Raw genomic sequence first — 19,845 nt, 5'->3', positions numbered from 1 at the left:
GAAATCCCCCCCCCGACCGGAATTTAGTGAATGATTTTTTGCTTTGATTTTGTTTATTTTAGGTGAGATTTTAATACTAAACCATCAATTGCCCCAGCACAACCAATGGGGTTTTGAGTTTAAAACCCCTTACCAGGGGGTTTTGAGTTTAAAACCCCCTACAAGGGGGGTTCGAGTTTAAAAACCCCTACCAGGGGTTTTGAGTTTAAAACCCCCTACTAGGGGTTTTGAGTTTTAAACCCCCTACGTGGGGTTTTTGCAGTTACCCCCCCCCCTCTTCTATAAAACAAAACAAAACAAAAATGCAAACGAAAATCTCCTAATTCCAAGAGCACAGTTAAGGGAGATTTTGATTTTAAAACCCCCTCCAAAATTTACGATAAACCCCCTCTTCAATATAAAAAAAGTTAATAACGCACTCAAAATGTTATGAGCGTAGCTAAATGGGTTTTGACTTAGTTTTTAGTTTAAACCCCACTTCAGCGGGGTTTGAAGGTAAAAAATAGCTCTTTAATAATAAAAACAAAGCAAATTATACACTCAAAATGTTTTGTGTGTAGTCAAAGGGGTTTTGAGATTAAACTCCCCTCCAGTGGAGTTTGAAGCTAAAAAGTACCTCTTCAATATAAATAAAAGCAAATTACTCACACTAAAATCTATGAATGCAGCCAAAGGGGTTTTGAGTTTAAACCCCCAGCCAGGGGAGTTTGAGGCTAAAAAATACATCTTCAGTGTAAGAAAAAAAAGCAAATTACGCACTCAAAATGCTATGAGCGTTGCCAAAAGGGGTTTTGAGTTTAAACCCCCATTCAGAGGGGTTTAATGCTAAAAATACCTTTTCAATATAAAAAAAAAGCAAATTACACACTAAAATTATTTGAGCGTAGCCAATCCAATCTGGGGTTTTGAGTTTAAACCCCTCTTCTACAGATGGAGTTTGTTAAAAGTTTAAAACCCCTCCAGATGGTTTTGAGTTTAAGATCCCCCTACAGAGCATTTTGAGGTGGAAAACCCCCAACAGATGATTTTGAAGATAAAACTTTTTTTTTGGATATAAAATCTAAAGCAAACTACAGTCACTTAATTCCAAGAGCGTATTCAAGAGTGGTTACACATTTTTATCAGTGGCAGGGCTCCCTTAATAAACTGCAGTGAATAGTAATCTGCCGAAATTGAATAATACTAAATGTACAGTGGCTCAACAAAGATGGCTTAGACAGATTTTAGGAGTCCGTTATAGAGATCGGGTTTAAATCAAGGAAATCCTATGCCGAACTGGGAGTCGACCCTTTAGTAAGATTGTGAGAGAGCGACGCATGAGGTTTGCGGGACATGTTCTCCGACAAAATGGATTACGCTTAAGAAGAGTTGCAATGATATCCTAGTACAACTTGACGCCACTCTTTCATTGAGGTCCTTATGGCAGGTGGGAAGAGGCTTTAGACATTACCAGTGACAGATTTTTATGGAAACAGCTTGACGTCAAATGCTCCGAACGGCGCGGGAGGGTCTAAGTCAGTAAAAATAGCACATTAGGTTTTTGAAATAAAACTTTTTAATGGCAGGCAAATGCACTGTGGATACCTCAGAATATGCATTTTGTTGGCTTTCAATACCAGAAATAGTGCTTGGCGGCGGGGCTTCGCCCCGCGCTAGCGCTCCCCAGACCCCATTGCTAGTAATGGCAGGGAATCTACAATTTTATGGAAACAGCTTGACAGCAAATGCGCCAAACGGCGCGGGAGGGTCTAAGTCAGTAAGAATAGCACATTAGGTTTTTGAAATAAAACTTTTTAATAGCAGGAAAATGCACTGTAGATACCTCAGAATATGCATTTTGTTGGCTTTCAATATCAGAAATAGTGCTTGGCGGCGGGGGCTTCGCCCCGCGCTGGGGGAGCTCCTAGTGCTCCCCCAGAACCCCCTTGCTAGTATTTGCGGGAATCTACAATTTTCCCACTAACTCATGGAAGAACCTATTCTAGGGCACAATAAACGTCTTCCGAAAGAATGAAGAGTCAGAATGCAATAAAGATTATGTACACACACACATAAATACATATAAAAAGAAAATTTCGCTGGGGGGGGGGGGTCGCGGGTGAAACCCCCCCCCCCCCGAAAAAAAGTCCTGGCTACGCCCATGATACAATGACAGTAGCTAAAACGATGATTTCATTCATTCTAGGGACAGCTTCAAGGGGTACAATCTTATTCAGGCCAACTTCTACCAAAATTACATGTAGCATTTTTCTTTCAATAACTACATATTAAAATTTAGGCATGCGTTGTTATATGTCACAGTTAGGAATATTTTGATAACAAAACAACTTTGTCATTTATTGTGGAATAATTTTTAAATCATCATATACCAATTTACTTTTATATCATTCAATGTAGGTTGAAGATATGTGAAATGACAGAGTCTATGCTCGTCACATGTCATATTGTGACAAAAGAAACCCTCTCCATTAGTTTCGCTGGTTCTGCAATGAAATTGTCCGCATGCGATCGTGTTTTAAAAGTACATTTTGTATAGAGGAAGCCAGGATTGGGGCTTCTGATAACTCGTAGTGCAAGGATTGTTATATTCCCATCCATAGAAATGTTTCATTTGATCTTTTCCTAACTCAAAGGTTTGAATGACTACCGTAGATTTATATATATATATTGACTTGCATTGCTCACCAAACAACGGACCAACTTAGGCCGTCTATGAGCTTGTGTGAAAACAAGCGCTTTTTCTTTTCTTTTCAAATGGAGAGGAATAATCAACCAAGTTAATCATTTAAAAAATTGATCCCATCAAAGTTATCTTTTTTTTTGTGGAGCGCTTTATAATGACTTGCGGTGGTTGAGTGGTAAAGTGCCTTGCTTCCGAACCGAGGGGTCATGAGTTGGAGTCTCAGTGAAGACTGGGGATATTTAATTTTGGGACTTTAGGGTGCCCCTGAGTCGACCCAACTCTAATGTGTACCTGACGTTAGTTGGGAAAAGTAAAGCGGCTGGTCGTTGTGTTGTTCACATGACGCCCTCGTTAATCGTGGGCCACAGAAACAGGTGACCTTTACAACATCTGCCCTATAGACAGCAAGGGGAAGCTAAAAAAAATTGTTTAGTTTAAAATTGATTGCTGGGGGGGGGGGGGGCAGTGAATGTGACAAACATGTAATCAAGACTCTGAATTTTTATTCTACCTGAGACCAAAACATATTTTCAAGGACTTTAGGTCCCACATTGTAATCATCCATTGATATAGTGGGTTAAAAATAGTAATTGTAACTCAATAGCTAGACTTAGCATTGTAGAGTAAAATAATAGATTGTGTTCTAACTCTTGAGCACCGCCAATGGGTAAACTCTAGTATTTTATAAAGATATTTTGAACTAAAGTATTGCATACAGGCTGGCAAAGAGTAGGTCAATGTTATTAAAGGGATGCTTTCAATAATGCAAGCAGACGTCATCAGTGTAATAGTCAGGTGCTATGAATATTTTAGTCGTGTGTCATTAAAAATGGAGCATGGCGCCATTAATAATAAAAAGAGTCGCCCTCAGTACAAGAGCCAGGCCTCATCAATAATAAACCCGCAAGCCATCAATAATGTAGTGGACCATCCCACATTGGAGAGTCTACAGCTATTAGTATTATGCATGTTCTATCGAGTTCTGGTCCTACGGAAGGAAGAATGAAACAGTAGACGTCAACTAAAATGTTACATACTGAATTCGAGAAAGCCTCCAAGTATGTAAATATTTTTAAGTTAAATAAGAATGTCTCAAGCTGTGAGTAGGTACGGCAAAAAATTCAAAAAATAATCAAACGGGGGTAAATTTGGACATTGTAATCTAAACATTCAGAAATATCTGAATAAGTATCAAAACATTTTTAGCTATCTGAAGTAGACGAAAATATAAGTAAAAACATATTTAAAAGTCAGTTTGTGTTATTCAGCAATATTCACCATTATTTTTTAGCACTAGATTATGGGTAATGCACAATGGGGGTAATACATATCCACAAGGGTCACCTACGCGTTTTTGTAACAAAAACTCTCTGAATTTTCTTGATTGCTTAATTACTTAGCTGGTATTTAATAATAGAACTTAAACATAATGAAACTATTTTTTATTTATTTTTTTGTGTGTGCATATTGTTAGGTTTTGTAGGACCTGACTGTCACCTAACTTGTCACCTGACTGTCACATGACTTGCTCGTTTCTTTTACAGAATAAAAACTAATTATCAAAGTTCAATCGACTATTGCATATATTATAATGTTAGCAGTACTCACCAGCGGCGCCCACCCCCTAGACGAAATTAAATTCGATCGCGAAAGCTTGAGAGAGGGGGGCGTTGTAAGTTCTCGTTGTGTGATCCGTGAGGGTTTGGAAAACTTCATTTAAAAAAACAACCTTAAAAACATAATAAAACATAAATTTCCGATATTTCTTTGTTTATATATTTCTTTGGAACCCAAATTTAGAAATTCAATATCTTCCTCTTCCGATGCTTCAAGGGCGGACTGGCTATATGGGCATTTAGACAAATGCCCGGTGGACCGTTACCCAAATGGGCCGTTAAGGCCACCTAAAGGGCCTCATGAATGCCACTATAGAACGTATTCAATTGTTAAAGATTTTATCAAATTCTCATGTAAAAAGAGAATTTGAGCGTCGTGTTTATAAAAAAAAATCATTTACAGTGTAATGCTAATTTAATATAACAATTTTTTCGAAATAATGTAATAGCCTACATCCATTGAAAGTGCTACTTGTTGGCTTCATTCTTTTAGGGCCTACACACTCAACGATTAAAAAACAACATAAGGCCTATATTTCTCATAGAGCTCATTGTATGCGTGCGTTCAGTTATCGATACATTATCAAACTTATCAGAATGATTTTGAGGACAGGTAGACCTAACATTGGATGTCCATCATATGATATCCAATTGTGGCCGGATTGTTTAGAAATACCAGGGCCGATTTTAACACCCAGTCCGCCCCTGTTAGGTCGGGAAATAAGGGGGCAACATAACATAACCAACAAGGAAGTCTTAAAGAAGAGGAGGGTGCTGGGACATCCGTGCTGTTATCAGCAGTAGACGCATTTGCTGGATTGGTCATGTACACCACATCTAACAGGGCAGGAGAATTACAGGATATGCCCCAGTGGAGGGGCTAGCATAAATGATTGTGGTGAACATACCAGAATTGGGGAAAAGGTTGACAACGCTATAGTGTCTGATGATTACAGATGACTGTATATGTGTATCAAGGATTGGTCTCTTTAGTCACATCATGAGAAGTTGAAAATGCCACAAATAGATGGTCAAAGAGAATGAAAAATTTCTTACTGAATATATCAATTAGTTACTATAAACCAGTTACTAAGAAAAGTAGAAATATCTACATGGCCTTATGACAGACAGCGTAAGTTATCTCGGGAGAATGCGTAAATGTTAATACGTTTCTTTTCGATCGATCCGCCTCATTTTAGAAAATGACACAGTCATAATAATAATAATAATAATTTACTGTTTGGGATAGAGTCAGAAAGTATGTCATGTTTGGAATAGTCAGAAAGTATGTCATGTTTGGAATAGAGTCAGAAAGTATGTCATGTTTGGAATAGAGTCAGAAAGTATGTCATGTTTGGAATAGTCAGAAAGTATGTCATGTTTGGAATAGTCAGAAAGTATGTCATGTTTGGGATAGAGTCAGAAAGTATGTCATGTTTGGAATAGAGTCAGAAAGTATGTCATGTTTGGAATAGTCAGAAAGTATGTCATGTTTGGAATAGTCAGAAAGTATGTCATGTTTGGAATAGTCAGAAAGTATGTCATGTTTGGGATAGAGTCAGAAAGTATGTCATGTTTGGGATAGAGTCAGAAAGTATGTCATGTTTGGAATAGTCAGAAAGTATGTCATGTTTGGAATAGTCAGAAAGTATGTCATGTTTGGAATAGTCAGAAAGTATGTCATGTTTGGGATAGAGTCAGAAAGTATGTCATGTTTGGGATAGAGTCAGAAAGTATGTCATGTTTGGAATAGTCAGAAAGTATGTCATGTTTGGAATAGTCAGAAAGTATGTCATGTTTGGGATAGAGTCAGAAAGTTTGTCATGTTTGGGAGAGAGTCAGAAAGTATGTAATGATTTGAAGACACAACATAATGTGTGCAAACATTTAGCTCATAATTCCTATTCTATAAGCTATTTATTTTAAACTTTTATTATTCTGTCTCGTCCCTCTCTTCCTAATCTGGACAATCATAAGCCTGAAGCAAGTTTACACAAGGTAAAGAAAACTGGGACTCAGTGGCTTCAAATACATGTATTCCATTGGGAAGGATGCCGTGCCAAGCTATTTCCGCCTATGATACTGGTCTAGGTGTCATTATGGAGCCTGGAGAGAAGTATGAATAACATTTCTATCCTCCCCGTACACAGTAAAATCGTAGTGTTTTGTTTTCGAGGAGAAATGAGTCCCTTCATCATTAAATTATAGTTGATGCTTTAAAAGGGAAAAAAAATTTGCCCGACACAAATTTTTAGGCCTAACTAATGTCAGATGACGTACGATCACTTACCTAGATTTGTGATTAAGTGTCAAAGTATTCTAATTATGCGAGAGATAAACATATCGACCTCTTATTTTGTCTTTCAAGTATATTTCAAAATACTTGCTATTGAAAAGCGTTGGTGAGCCGTGAAGACTTAATCGAAATGAGATTATCAGTAGAATTATTATAACATATGAAATAATTCATAATACAGGATGAAAAAATTATTTGACAGTTCCTGACCAGAAGTTGAGCTTATGTGTAGATAATTTCTGGTTTCGTACGTACTTTAAGTTATGTCCCCTTGTTAACACGCTGTTTATGTAAAGAGATTAACTTTAGAAAACCGAGTCTCTCTCTCTCTCTCTCTCTTTCTCTCTCTCTCTTTCTCTCTCTCTCTCTCTCTCTCTCTCTCTCTTATAAGATTACAGATCTATCGAAACCCACACCTTGTGTAATAACACTGTAAAATTATGCAATATTATAATAATATAATATACAAGTCGATACAGCGTGATGTCCTGCAGTCTGTCATTCTATAGACGTAGTCCCTCTGACAATGAGGTGATGTCTTGACAAAGTGTGTGTATGGCTGGGGGAGGGGGGTTAGACCGGTCATTTTTTTTTTTACAATATCTCTATTCAAGTCATAACCTCATGGAAGTCGGGTGGGCAGAACCTGAGCGCTGATATTAAAATCGGCTCTAACAATGTTTCTAGAAATTCAAGAGTTGATATATGTCGCTTAGAAAAGAATTACTAGCTTGTTAGTCACATGGGAAAGACACTTGTTTGACCGTTATAATTTTTCAAAGTAAAATATAAATAAATTTAAATTTGACTTGAGTACTAGACTTTGATCTAGAATCTAGAGGCAACATTGGTTTTGAAAGGACAATAGCATTTTTGAAAAAGACTATCGCGTTCGGGAATTTCCGAATGTAAGGTACTATTGAGTCAATGTTCAGGGAATGTAAGGTACTATTGAGTCAATGTTCAGGAAATGTAAGGCACTATTGAGTCAATGTTCAGGGAATGTAAGGCACTATTGAGTCAATGTTCAGGGAATGTAAGGTACTATTGAGTCAATGTTCAGGGAATGTAAGGCACTATTGAGTCAATGTTCAGGGAATGTAAGGCACTATTGAGTCAATGTTCAGGGAATGTAAGGTACTATTGAGTCAATGTTCAGGGAATGTAAGGCACTATTGAGTCAATGTTCAGGGAATGTAAGGCACTATTGAGTCAATGTTCAGGGAATGTAAGGTACTATTGAGTCAATGTTCAGGAAAATTGTGTGCATTGTCTAGATTTAAAGGCCTATCATTAGAATTATTAAATTTTAAAAAAATTTGGTGTAGTAAGCCGCGGTGCACTGATATTATGCGATAACTGAGTTGTTTATTTTTAATTTAAAGTTTCCTTAAGGTTATTGAAAAATTTTTAAAGCTTCGCTTACATCCCTGCGTAAATCTAATCGTGTATTTAAATCTAGACGTAGATCTAGATCAAGATATAAACTAGGTCTTAAGAGTTCTAAATAATGTCGATTAAATGAAAATAACAATAAATAATGGCACAATTTTGCATTGTCCTCTGACCAATTGGTAACATCGTACGTTCGCGCAGCTGGCGGTGTCAAAATCACGGCTTCGATACCCGGTTTGAACCAAATATTTTTTTTTTTTATTTTTTTTTTAGCGGCCCCCGTAAAGGGAAAAGCAGCTATTAGGTTTGTGCAAAATGTTCATCTGTCCGTCTGTCACACTCAGATCTCGAAAACTAGAAGAGAAATGAAAAATATATTTCACCTTGCGATGCGGCTTGAAAAGTGCAACGGCTACTTTTGGTTTTCTTAAAGCAAACCGTTTAGTATATAAAATTAATTATTTTTTTCTTACAAATACACCATTCTAAAACAATTACATAAATGTAAGGGAGGCAATGTTACAAAATGTTAACAAAGAAAGATCACGGGAAGAGTATTTTCAGTATCACTAAGTGTGATATATATCAACCTTAAAAATATTTATATAATGTACAAGAAATGTTCAACTAGCTGCTAAACTTAAAAAGAAAGAAAACATTTATGTTTGTTTCTAAAGGCTAAGAATACACTTTGTATGAAAATATCACGCACATTTTTTAAAATGGACTTTTTATGCAACGAACTTCGTGATGTAGCGTAACGCCGCGGCATGATATGGTGCTAAATTAATTCTTTAAAAATTTTAAATAATCAGATTTTATTTATTTTTGTTTAGTGCCCCCATCAGGATAAAAGCCGCTTATTTGTGTGCGTTTTGTCTGTTGGTCGGTCTGTCCGTTACGTTTATATAAAAAATAACACTAAACGCTATTGAAAATCTGATTAAACCTTTAATCTTCCTTCCGAAACATTGCAATAGTTTTAAGTATCTATAATAGATTGTTCCGGAAGTTTTTGTGAAAAACAAATCAATGTCAACGAATGTTTGTTTGCTCTTCTAACTTATATTACATGTAATTTCCGTGCTATGAACTATGAAGAACTATGAAATTGTTCCGGATATTGTTTTATAAAACAAATTTATGTCAAATGATTATTTGAAATCACATCATTGACTTAAATTATCCTTATATTCTTGGACAATACGTCACTATAGTCTAATTATCAATATCTAATTGTTCCGTATTCTCAACTTAAAACAAATTTATGTCAAATGATATTTTTTCAAAAATATCGACAATAGGTTGCCCAGGATTTTTAAAATAAGAAAGTAATTTACTTGAAACAGTTATTGAAAAACACTTTTTAGACTTATTTCACATTGAATGTTCTTGCTGAAACATAACAGAAGTTTTTTTTATCTGTAAAGAATGTTCCGGATTTGATTTTGAAAAAGAAATCAACCAACAATACTTAAATTTTCTTATAAATCGACTCCAAAATTGTTCCGAATTTTATAATAAAATTATACTAACACAAATAACTTTTTCAAATCCCTCTTCTAATAAATAAAACAAAAAATCTTCTTCTCATTTACGAGTATTGGTTGTTCCGGATTTTTATGAAAAACATTATAACTCTATTTATGTAAAATAGCACTTCTGTCGTACATTACATTTAATTTTCTAGCTAAACGTTTTAAAATTTAATTATGGTTAATATTATGTTCCGATTTTCAAGAAAAACAAATTCCTAACACCAAAACATGGTATAAAAATCCCTCCACAAGGCTATGGTACATCTAATTCTTAAACGAGACCATTCCAAAAATATAATTAATGGTATTAGATTTATCTAGAACTCTCTTTTTGTCTCACTATATATACAAACATCCGGAACAATCTGTTATAGATACTTAAAACTATTGCGATGTTTCGAAACGAAAATTGAAGGTTAATCAAATTCTCATAAGCTTTTAGTTGTTTTTATTTTATATTAACATGATGGACAGACAGACTGACTGACAAAACGCACAAAAAATTAGCCTTTAATCCTCTTTAAATAAATTCTATTAGAACTCAGTGCACCAATGTCGTTAAATATCTCGTGTTAATAAAGACATTTTTTGGTACTAGCCCATTGTGACGTAATGGAATGTTTTTTCTTTTGACGTCATTTGAATAAATTCTTTAAATGTAATGCTAAAAAAAACTCGGTGCACTAATGTCTATGAACCCTCGATAACTGGCTCGAATTGATGAAGACATATTTTTAATTTTCAAGTAGACCGTGTGACGTAGTGGATTTATTTTCCTTTCACGTCATATGGATTAATTCTTTAAATGAAATGCTAAAAGAACTCACTCGGTGCACCAATGTATATGAACACTCGACAATCTGCTCGTATTGATGAAGAAATTTTTAGTCTAACTAGGCCGTGTGACGCAGTAGATTTTTTTCCTTTGACGTCAGATGAAATGAATTCTTCATATGAAATGCTAAAACAACTCGGTGTAGTAATGTTTATTAAACCTCGTAATCTGAATCGTATTTTTAAAAAAGGCATGATAGCTAGATTTAGATCTAATCAAGATTTTTTAAACTAGATCTAGATTTTTTTACAGTATATCTAGATTTTTAAACTAGATCTGGACTTATATTCTAATTAAAATCGTTGTAGACTGCACAACTAGGCAGGGTTAATACACATACAATGCTCGCTGCCATCATCCGTCGTACAGCGAGAAGTTTATTATTTTTAACTTAGAAGGAACATCCTAAACATGTAAAAAAAACAACATTTTTTACAAAGGCAAATGAATCTTTGAAACATTATTAATTTTGACCATCAAAATTAAAGCACGTCTTGAATATTCCTTGCGAATAGGCGGATCCGACTCCGACTGGGGCCGCCTCTGAGTTAGTGTGATAACACAAACTCTCTTTGTAATCTTGTTTATATTTTAAGTTGTATAATGAAAGTATTTTCTTTTCAAAAGATTTATTTTTTATTGTTTTATTTCTTTCAAGGTGCAGAAAAAAAATGTGCTGTTATTTTAGCTATAAATCCATGTTTTAGTATTTACAGAGAATAATGACATTATTACCAATGTTTCAAAAAAAAATTTTTAATTAATTAATTAAGAGACAATACTTTATCTTCTAAGTAAGATCTTTTAAAATGTTTTCCCTTTTCGCGAGAGGAGTCTGCAACAAAATTGTCTCAAAACTTTTTGAAGAATTAATTTCAAAACATCTCTCTGCAAACTCAATTCTATTCAACGTTCTTATGTCAGATCTCTCGATTTTTTATCAGACTGTCATCGCTCATTGTTATGTTGACAACTTTTGCGCAACAAAAAAAAATTGTAGAAAAAAAAAACGTCTTACTTGGCAGAAAGATGATCTTTCGACGATCACGAACTGCCACATGTACGTGCAGTCTATATACCTCGAATGTCTCGCGCCTTCTTCTTTATTAGACTTCATTTGACATGCGCGTATTAGCCCCGCCCCTTCCTTTTAACTCTTTTTGTTTCGTTTTCATTACATTTTTCAAACCCTCCCGAACCCTACTCTGGTGGTTTACAATGATCCTCCAGACCCTTACTGGTTAAAGGCGGGGGGGGGGGGGGGGGGGGGGGGGGGAACGAATCTTTTTTTTCGTTTGGGAAACAATGGTCGAAAAACTCCGTAAGCCCAAAACTACTTTCGGAATGTTGTTTTAGTGTCGTGTGAGTATTTTGTCTCACTAGATACAAATTAAATTTAAATGTGTATTTTGTCTCACTAGATACAAATTAAATTTAAATGTGTATTTTGTCTCACTAGATACAAATTAAATTTAAATGTGTATTTTGTCTCACTAGATACAAATTAAATTTAAATGTGTATTTTGTCTCACTAGATACAAATTAAATTTAAATGTGTATTTTGTCTCACTAGATACAAATTAAATTTAAATGTGTATTTTGTCTCACTAGATACAAATTAAATTTAAATGTGTATTTTGTCTCACTAGATACAAATTAAATTTAAATGTGTATTTTGTCTCACTAGATACAAATTAAATTTAAATGTGTATTTTGTCTCACTAGATACAAATTAAATTTAAATGTGTATTTTGTCTCACTAGATACAAATTAAATTTAAATGTGTATTTTGTCTCACTAGATACAAATTAAATTTAAATGTGTATTTTGTCTCACTAGATACAAATTAAATTTAAATGTGTATTTTGTCTCACTAGATACAAATTAAATTTAAATGTGTATTTTGTCTCACTAGATACAAATTAAATTTAAATGTGTATTTTGTCTCACTAGATACAAATTAAATTTAAATGTGTATTTTGTCTCACTAGATACAAATTAAATTTAAATGTGTATTTTGTCTCACTAGATACAAATTAAATTTAAATGTGTATTTTGTCTCACTAGATACAAATTAAATTTAAATGTGTATTTTGTCTCACTAGATACAAATTAAATTTAAATGTGTATTTTGTCTCACTAGATACAAATTAAATTTAAATGTGTATTTTGTCTCACTAGATACAAATTAAATTTAAATGTGTATTTAATTCAAATTCAAAATGTTGCATGAAGATACGAAATGGAATTGTGTGTTATTGTTTAAACCATGGTGCTAGTAACCTCTGACTGCTAAAACTGATTTTTAAAAGCAAAAGTAGAAATTGGGGCTCTAACAAGGACAGATCTTACTTAAATTAGCAATACAGTTGTAAAAAAAAATATTTTGGCAAAAAATCTAAAACCATTTGCATAAATATAAATATGGTAAATGGTCATCTCACTTACTAAATAGCCTCCCGTGTTTGTTACTAATAATAGTGAATAGTTATAAAAATGGTGTATTTTTATGCATAGTTGATTTTAAAAATTAAATTTTTCGCTTTCAAAAAAGAAAAAAGTAGCCGTTGCATCAGAACTTTAAATGGTTTAAAATGTCATGATGTCGGACTTTCAATAGCTTTCCTAGTTTACGAGATCTAAACGGGACGGACGGACGGACAGACAGACCACATAAAACTAATAGCGTCTATTACCTTTTCGGGGGCCGCTAAAAAATATGATTAAAATATGCATAAATGCAAAAAGAGTTGAAGTCTTAGACTTCAGTTCCTAACAAAGTCCTGTGCAATATTATTCCAAACAAATATGCCTTACCTTTTGTCATGAAACCTTGAGGTCTACACAAGACACAAGTCTTTACAGCTGTTTCTTTCTTCTTTACTTTTCGAACACTTGTGCAATTAGAATACAAATTGTTTCAAAGGATTCTCTCTACAGCTTGCACTGAGTTGTTTCTACGATCAATGATTTTTTTTATTTGCACAGAATATTCTGGAAAGATTTCTTTTCCAAGCTCTCTCCTCTATTTATCAATAAGCATAAAAAAAGAGAGATTGTTGTTTTTTTTAAATTAGACTAACGCCGCCTCTTCCCCACACAATTCTTCATTAATCAGTCGTCTCGGACACAGCCCGTCCAACAGTGAACCAACGCGACAGGAATCAGTCCAACCTGGCCCCGTACGATTCCCCCGTCTGGTCTAAAAATGTCTTTGGTATCTGGTTATGTCGTCTGAGACACCGCCCAGTGAAACCAGAAAGAAAAAAAAAGTTTGTTTGGGTCACAAATCAGCTTTGTGTTCCATTACCTCAACATCGAATTGCCGACTTACTGAAGGCTCAAGAGAGAGTCATTACAGACAGATCGGGATGGGCAGAAGCAGGGCGGGGCTCGTGGTGGGGAAGAGGGGGGAGGTGCGCTGGTAGGGTCATGTGGGGTAGGTGGGTCATATAACATTCAGGTATTGATAAAAAAAAAAAAGATTCGTGGTATTCCGTTATCGTGTCCTCTTGGTAATTTCTCTGCATATTTCATCAGGTATTAATTATTCAGCTCAGAATATTACTGTGAGGAGAAAATCAATACGTTGGTTGTATCCCAGTAAGGTTTAGAGTTCAATTATTTTAGTCCCTTGTTTTTTGTCTTTCTGTCTACAATTGTAGCCTATGGCTTTCACAAAGTGTCTTATACTCTCTACCAGGAAATGTCCCTACCCATTTATTGTAATTTAGTTAATAGTCATATCAATTTCTTTTCTCTTTGTTAATGTTGATATTCATGTATTATCATTTGGTTTACGTAAGCTTCGTTAACTATTTAATTAGATTTAAAGAACGTTATAGGCCTGCCGCCTACTACAATCTTTCTTGTTACATCCAATCACAGATCTAAAGAAATTCGTGCTGCTATTTGAAGGGGAAACAATTGAACACAAAAATATTTCGCCATGCTACCTTCACCGTAGCCTGTCTATTAATCCGTTAGACCGTTGGGGCACCATATAGGATCTGTTGACCGTCTTTCTCCATTCCTCTTTGTCTTTTTCCTTTTCCTAGTTATTGGATATCTCTGTTAAGTAAAAACATATAAGTTATTGGATAACTCTGCTAAAATTATTGGATAACAGACAGATACTTCTACTGCATACTTTTCCTTTTTTTTTTTTTTTACCGATTTTTTTTCTAATTAAAGGTTGTTGTTTTCTTTTGAAAATTCCTCCTAATTCCTTGTAAAGTCGTCATGGGTTGCACATGGAAACTGATCACTCGGTGGACGGTTATTTCGAAAACGGCTGTAAGGATTTTCCTAATTTGATTCTTTATGTATATCTTTGGGCAGTGGCGTAGCAAGGCACCCGTGGGCCCTGGTTCAAGAATATGTTGATGCGCCCCCCTCCCCATCCCCATAAGACAATTTTTGTGTGAGACAAATAAAATCGAGTACTTTGTATGTATCGGTACATTTACTAAAAGACATGCTAATACAACTTCATGAACACAACAAACAGAAGTATTGAAGAACTTGTTTAAGTACTGTTTAGCACAGTGAACATAATGCGCAAGCGGCTATTGTACTTTCAGCTCATATTGGAAAACCATCATTGCCTTGGCCTCGCAAGTATAGAAAGATGGTGATTTTGTATTTCTTGGAGTATTTGTTTAGTCAATTCTCCAGACTTCTGGTTATCACAAATGTGAAAACCTACAGATGACTCTCTGATTGCAATTTCTTTGGGTAGTTCGTCATTGGAGCTCACAAAACTATTTAAGAAAATAATACTAATCTAATCAACTTAGAATATTTCTTGAGTGTCGTCAGCCATGTTAGATAAAAATGGTGAAGATTGGATCTCTTTTAGTATTTTGGTAAAACTGCATTGCCCAACAGGTCTTTTATATCGCTTTGAATCTGTGGGTCAGTGTAAGGGTTTGTGGATTTCGTTGTTATTTTCATAAAAATTTATGTACTGCTAAGAAATTTTCGTTGTTAACTGTGTCCCTAAACGATAACCTTTGCGATGACCACTAAATAAAAGGTTGTTGCATGCTGAAGTTAAAACTAACATTCACTATGCGATGAAATTTCCGTCAGTAATTGTCAACTTCTTCAATGTGCTCCTTGTTTGCATCATCCACCGTTCTTAGACATTCGTGTTGTCTGTATGTTTGGCAAGCTTGTTGGTGAAGTTAAGGAATTATTAGGCCTATCATGTTTTCTTGTTGTTTTTTTTAAATTCGACTGGAAAACAAACAACGTTAATGCTGTCTCGGGGTGTAAACCCGAGACCTTCCGAACGACAGTCCAGTGCACATTCCATACGTTAAGGCAGCCATTAAAGTGAAAGACACTTTACCATGATAAATGTAATTATTGCTCTATCTTTAAATATTTGTTATAAGCCTCCTCCCCAATTCAGCCACGATAGGTAGCACAAAAACTCAACATCTTTAACGATTTCCTAAGTAACAGAATATGTTTCATTTGCTTGTTTAATATCTAATATACATTTCTGGTAATAGAGAAAAAAAAGATGTTTACTTTAAAAAAGAAATACTACGGTTTAATTAACATAGAGGGGAAATAACCCAAAGAGAGAATAGGACACAAACGTTACCCCCAACGCACTGTCACCACCATTACAATAAACCTGATAAAGCAGTTCCTTACATCAAAACCATCCAAGCCGCTTGTACACTCACTCTAAGTGAAAACATGGGTTAATGGTTTGACGTTAATATAAAGTTTGATAGGACGTTTAGGCTATTTTGAGGGAACTGTTAATTTTTTTTTTTATTTTTTTTTTACAAAATTGCAGTTATTTTTTTCAAATTTTTGCCCTCCCCCCAAGGGCTCATGTGTACAGGTTACAATTGGCCATTAGTCACGCGCCATGCAACAAACTTAAAAGGCCCTAAGCTATTTGAGATAAGGAGCCCCATATTTATATTAGTGCAGATATTAAGCCTATCTATCTACTAAATATTTCTTGGGGGCCCTAACCCTATAGCTTATATTGCATATAGATAAATACAGCACTGGCCCATTGGTTGTTACGCCATCGGGTATGGGCCCCTAAATGTTCGTGGGCCCGTGTTCATTGAACCCCTTCGCGCCATGGATGCTACGCCACTGTCTTTGGGTAAAAAATACTAACTAATAGGCCCCACAGTCAAAACTAAGTCAGGTTTAATCTTTACTATTTTTTAAAATATAAGCAAATTAAAATTAAATTTGGCTATCGTTTTTTTTTTGTTTGTTCATATGACATGGCCCACCGGGAATTCCCGCACTTGACTCCAATGTTTCTTTTGTATTCAGTAAAAAGTTGAATAAAAAAAAGACATAGATGCACATTTTGCACACGGTTTAGAATAGAAATCATAAGCTGGGCTGCTATAATTAGTTCATAGACAATATTCATAGATATCGTACATGGTACGCAATTTATCAACACAATACCTACAATTAGATTCAGTATTCTAGTCAACTTTTGTTCTACTTCTTTTATTTAGTATACACAAGTTATCTGAGCTAAGTAGTCCCACGTACACAACTGTCCTCAGCTTCAGAAAGAAGGAATTGAAGTTTGCTTTTTAAAACTTTTTGAAGTTATTGTTAAAGATTCAATTTTATGACAGCATTAAATCTAGTATTATTCAAACTGCCAAGATAGAGAGTGTAATTGGAACACGAACTCGTTAACAAGAGTTCAGTAAAACAAATTTCTAATGATGAGGCAGGTCGGCGGATGCGTCGCTCCCTGACAAGTGAATCGAAAATATATTCAGTGCATTTTCCGAGTCACTTTTTTATCTCCTGCTTCTTATCATTGCTTATTCAATTTATAGTCGCTTCATTTTGTTTTGATTTTCAAAACTGTTCAACCTTTGTACAACCCAACAGCAGAGATACTAGACAACCAATGTACAGCCCAAGAGCAGAGATACTACACAACCAATGTAGAGCCCAACAGTAGAGATACTACACAACGAATACAGAGCCCAACAGTAGAGGTACTAGACAACCAATGTAGAGCCCAACAGCAGAGAAACTAGACATCCAATGTAGAGCCCAACAGCAGAGATACTAGACATCCAATGTAGAGCCCAACAGCAGAGATACTAGACATCCAATGTAGAGCCCAACAGCAGAGAAACTAGACAACTAATGTAGAGCCCAACAGCAAAGATACTAGACAACCAATGTAGAGCCCAACAGCAGAGAAACTAGACAACTAATGTAGAGCCCAACAGCAGAGATACTAGACAACCAATGTAGAGCCCAACAGCAGAGATACTACACAACCAATATAGAGCCCAACAGCAGAGAAACTAGACAACTAATGTAGAGCCCAACAGCAGAGATACTACACAACCAATATAGAGCCCAACAGCAGAGATACTAGACAACCTATGTAGAGCCCAACAGTAGAGATATTTAACAACCAATGTAGAGCCCAACAGTAGAGATATTTAACAACCAATGTAGAGCCCAACAGTAGAGATATTTAACAACCAATGTGCCACCCAACAGCAGAGATATTTAACAACCAATGTAGAGCCCAACAGTAGAGATATTTAACAACCAATGTAGAGCCCAACAGCAGAGATATTTAACAACCAATGTGCCACCCAACAGCAGAGATATTTAACAACCAATGTAGAGCCCAACAGTAGAGATATTTAATAACCAATGTGCCACCTAACAGCAGAGATATTTAACAACCAATGTGCCACCCAACAGCAGAGATATTTAACAACCAATGTGCCACCCAACAGTAGAGATATTTAACAACCAATGTGCCACCCAACAGCAGAGATATTTAACAACCAATGTGCCACCCAACAGCAGAGATATTTAACAACCAATGTGCCACCCAACAGCAGAGATATTTAACAACCAATGTGCCACCCAACAGCAGAGATATTTAACAACCAATGTGCCACCCAACAGCAGAGATATTTAACAACCAATGTGCCACCCAAGGCTTGTGCAGATATTGCTGATCATTTCTAATATGACGTCAGTAATTTTTTTTTTATTTCTTTAACATCGTGGGCGTAAATTAACACCTGTTCCATTTTTAAAGCTCCCCAGCAGAAACATTATTTTACATGTTTCATGAAGTGATCGATTGATCTTAACATTCATTAAACACAAACTGGCAGTTTTAAAAATTATTTCTTCTTTCTTTCTTTATTCTCTACTGTGAATTGTTGTATTCGTTTGAACAGATTTCAGATTATGACATTGGCGTTGGTAAAGGTGAGAGAAATTGTAAATAAATTTCGTTTTGTGTTAGAGAATACTACTAATAACTATGCGGAGGCTTCAACTATGATACGATACAAAGAATTGAGGCAATTTCCTATGCTAGAATAAATTATCAGTAGAGTTTAAGTTTTAAGTCATTGATTAACATGCATGACTAGATGAACATAGAGGGGCGCAGTAGCTGAGTGGTTAAGTGCTTGGCTTCCGAACCTGGGGTCCTGGGTTCGAATCTTGGGGAAGACTGGGATTTTGAATTTTGGGATTTTTAGGGCACCCCTGAGTCCAGCCAACTCTAATGTGTACCTGACTTTAGCTGGAGAAAGTAGTGGCGATTGCTCGTTGTGCTGGTCACATGACACGCTGCTCGTTAACTGTTAGCCATAGACATGGCCTTAACATAATCGGGTCCATGGATCGCAACGTCTTAAAGGGAAACTTTACTTTACTTTTGGAGGCGCAGTGGCTGAGCGGTTAAGCGTTTAGCTTCCGAACCGGGGTTCCGGGTTCGAATCCTGTTGAAGACTGGGATTTTTAATTTCGGGATCTTAGAGCGCCTCTGAATCCTAATGGGTACCTGACATTAGTTGGGGAAAAGTAAAGGCGATTGGTTGTTGTGCTGGCCACATGACACCCTTGTTAAACGTAGGCCACAGAAACAGATGACCTTTACATCATCTGCCCTATAGACCACAAGGTCTGAAAGGGAAACTTTTTACTAGATGGACACATGAAATGCGTAGAACGTAATCATATTCTTTTTTGAAGTAATAGAATTTTATATATAACATGACATTAGATACGCCTACAATACTGATGAGTGGGAGTTTCTTGTACACTAAACTCGTGTAATGATTGTGGGGTTCGTGGCTCGACTTTGTAAAGGTTTGGTTGTGAAAGTCTTAATATCTATAAAGACTCCTCAATTTAGTTCTAATGGTTTTAGTATTGAAGTCAAATTAATGTCAATAGCTTAATTGTTTCATATCAGCATTGATTTATTTTCTGGACAATGTAGGCTGCATTTTATCTTCATCTATTAAATGAGAATGTTTAAGGTAAAGACACTGTTACTAAAACAATGTTACTAAAACAATGTTACTGATTTCCCTATTGTTTATCTATTTGAAAACTAAATAAACAAAACTATGAAAGATTAAATTTTTTAGCCAACACAGAAATGTAGATAGAACAAAAGAGTATTTAAG

The 19,845-nt window shown here is 35.4% G+C and overlaps 1 protein-coding gene across 2 annotated transcripts in view; it reads right to left on the bottom strand.

Annotated features, from left to right (window-relative positions):
- Positions 1-19,845, bottom strand: part of LOC106067251 (uncharacterized) — a 38,778-nt gene that overhangs the window by 8,888 nt on the left and 10,045 nt on the right. The window contains exon 1 of one of the 2 annotated variants that reach the window (XM_013226406.2): positions 13,181-13,677. The exons of the other annotated variant lie outside the window; for it this stretch is intronic. The gene's annotated coding sequence lies outside the window, so the exon portion shown is untranslated. Of the gene's footprint in view, positions 1-13,180; positions 13,678-19,845 lie in introns of those variants that run through there. 2 annotated transcript variants of the gene reach the window in all.

Source organism: Biomphalaria glabrata, chromosome 4 (genome assembly GCF_947242115.1).
Source record: "Biomphalaria glabrata chromosome 4, xgBioGlab47.1, whole genome shotgun sequence".
In the NCBI taxonomy this organism is placed as follows: Eukaryota; Metazoa; Mollusca; class Gastropoda; family Planorbidae; genus Biomphalaria; species Biomphalaria glabrata.
The sequence above is the reverse complement of the archived record's forward strand: the minus strand, read 5'-3'. Positions and strand labels throughout refer to the sequence as shown.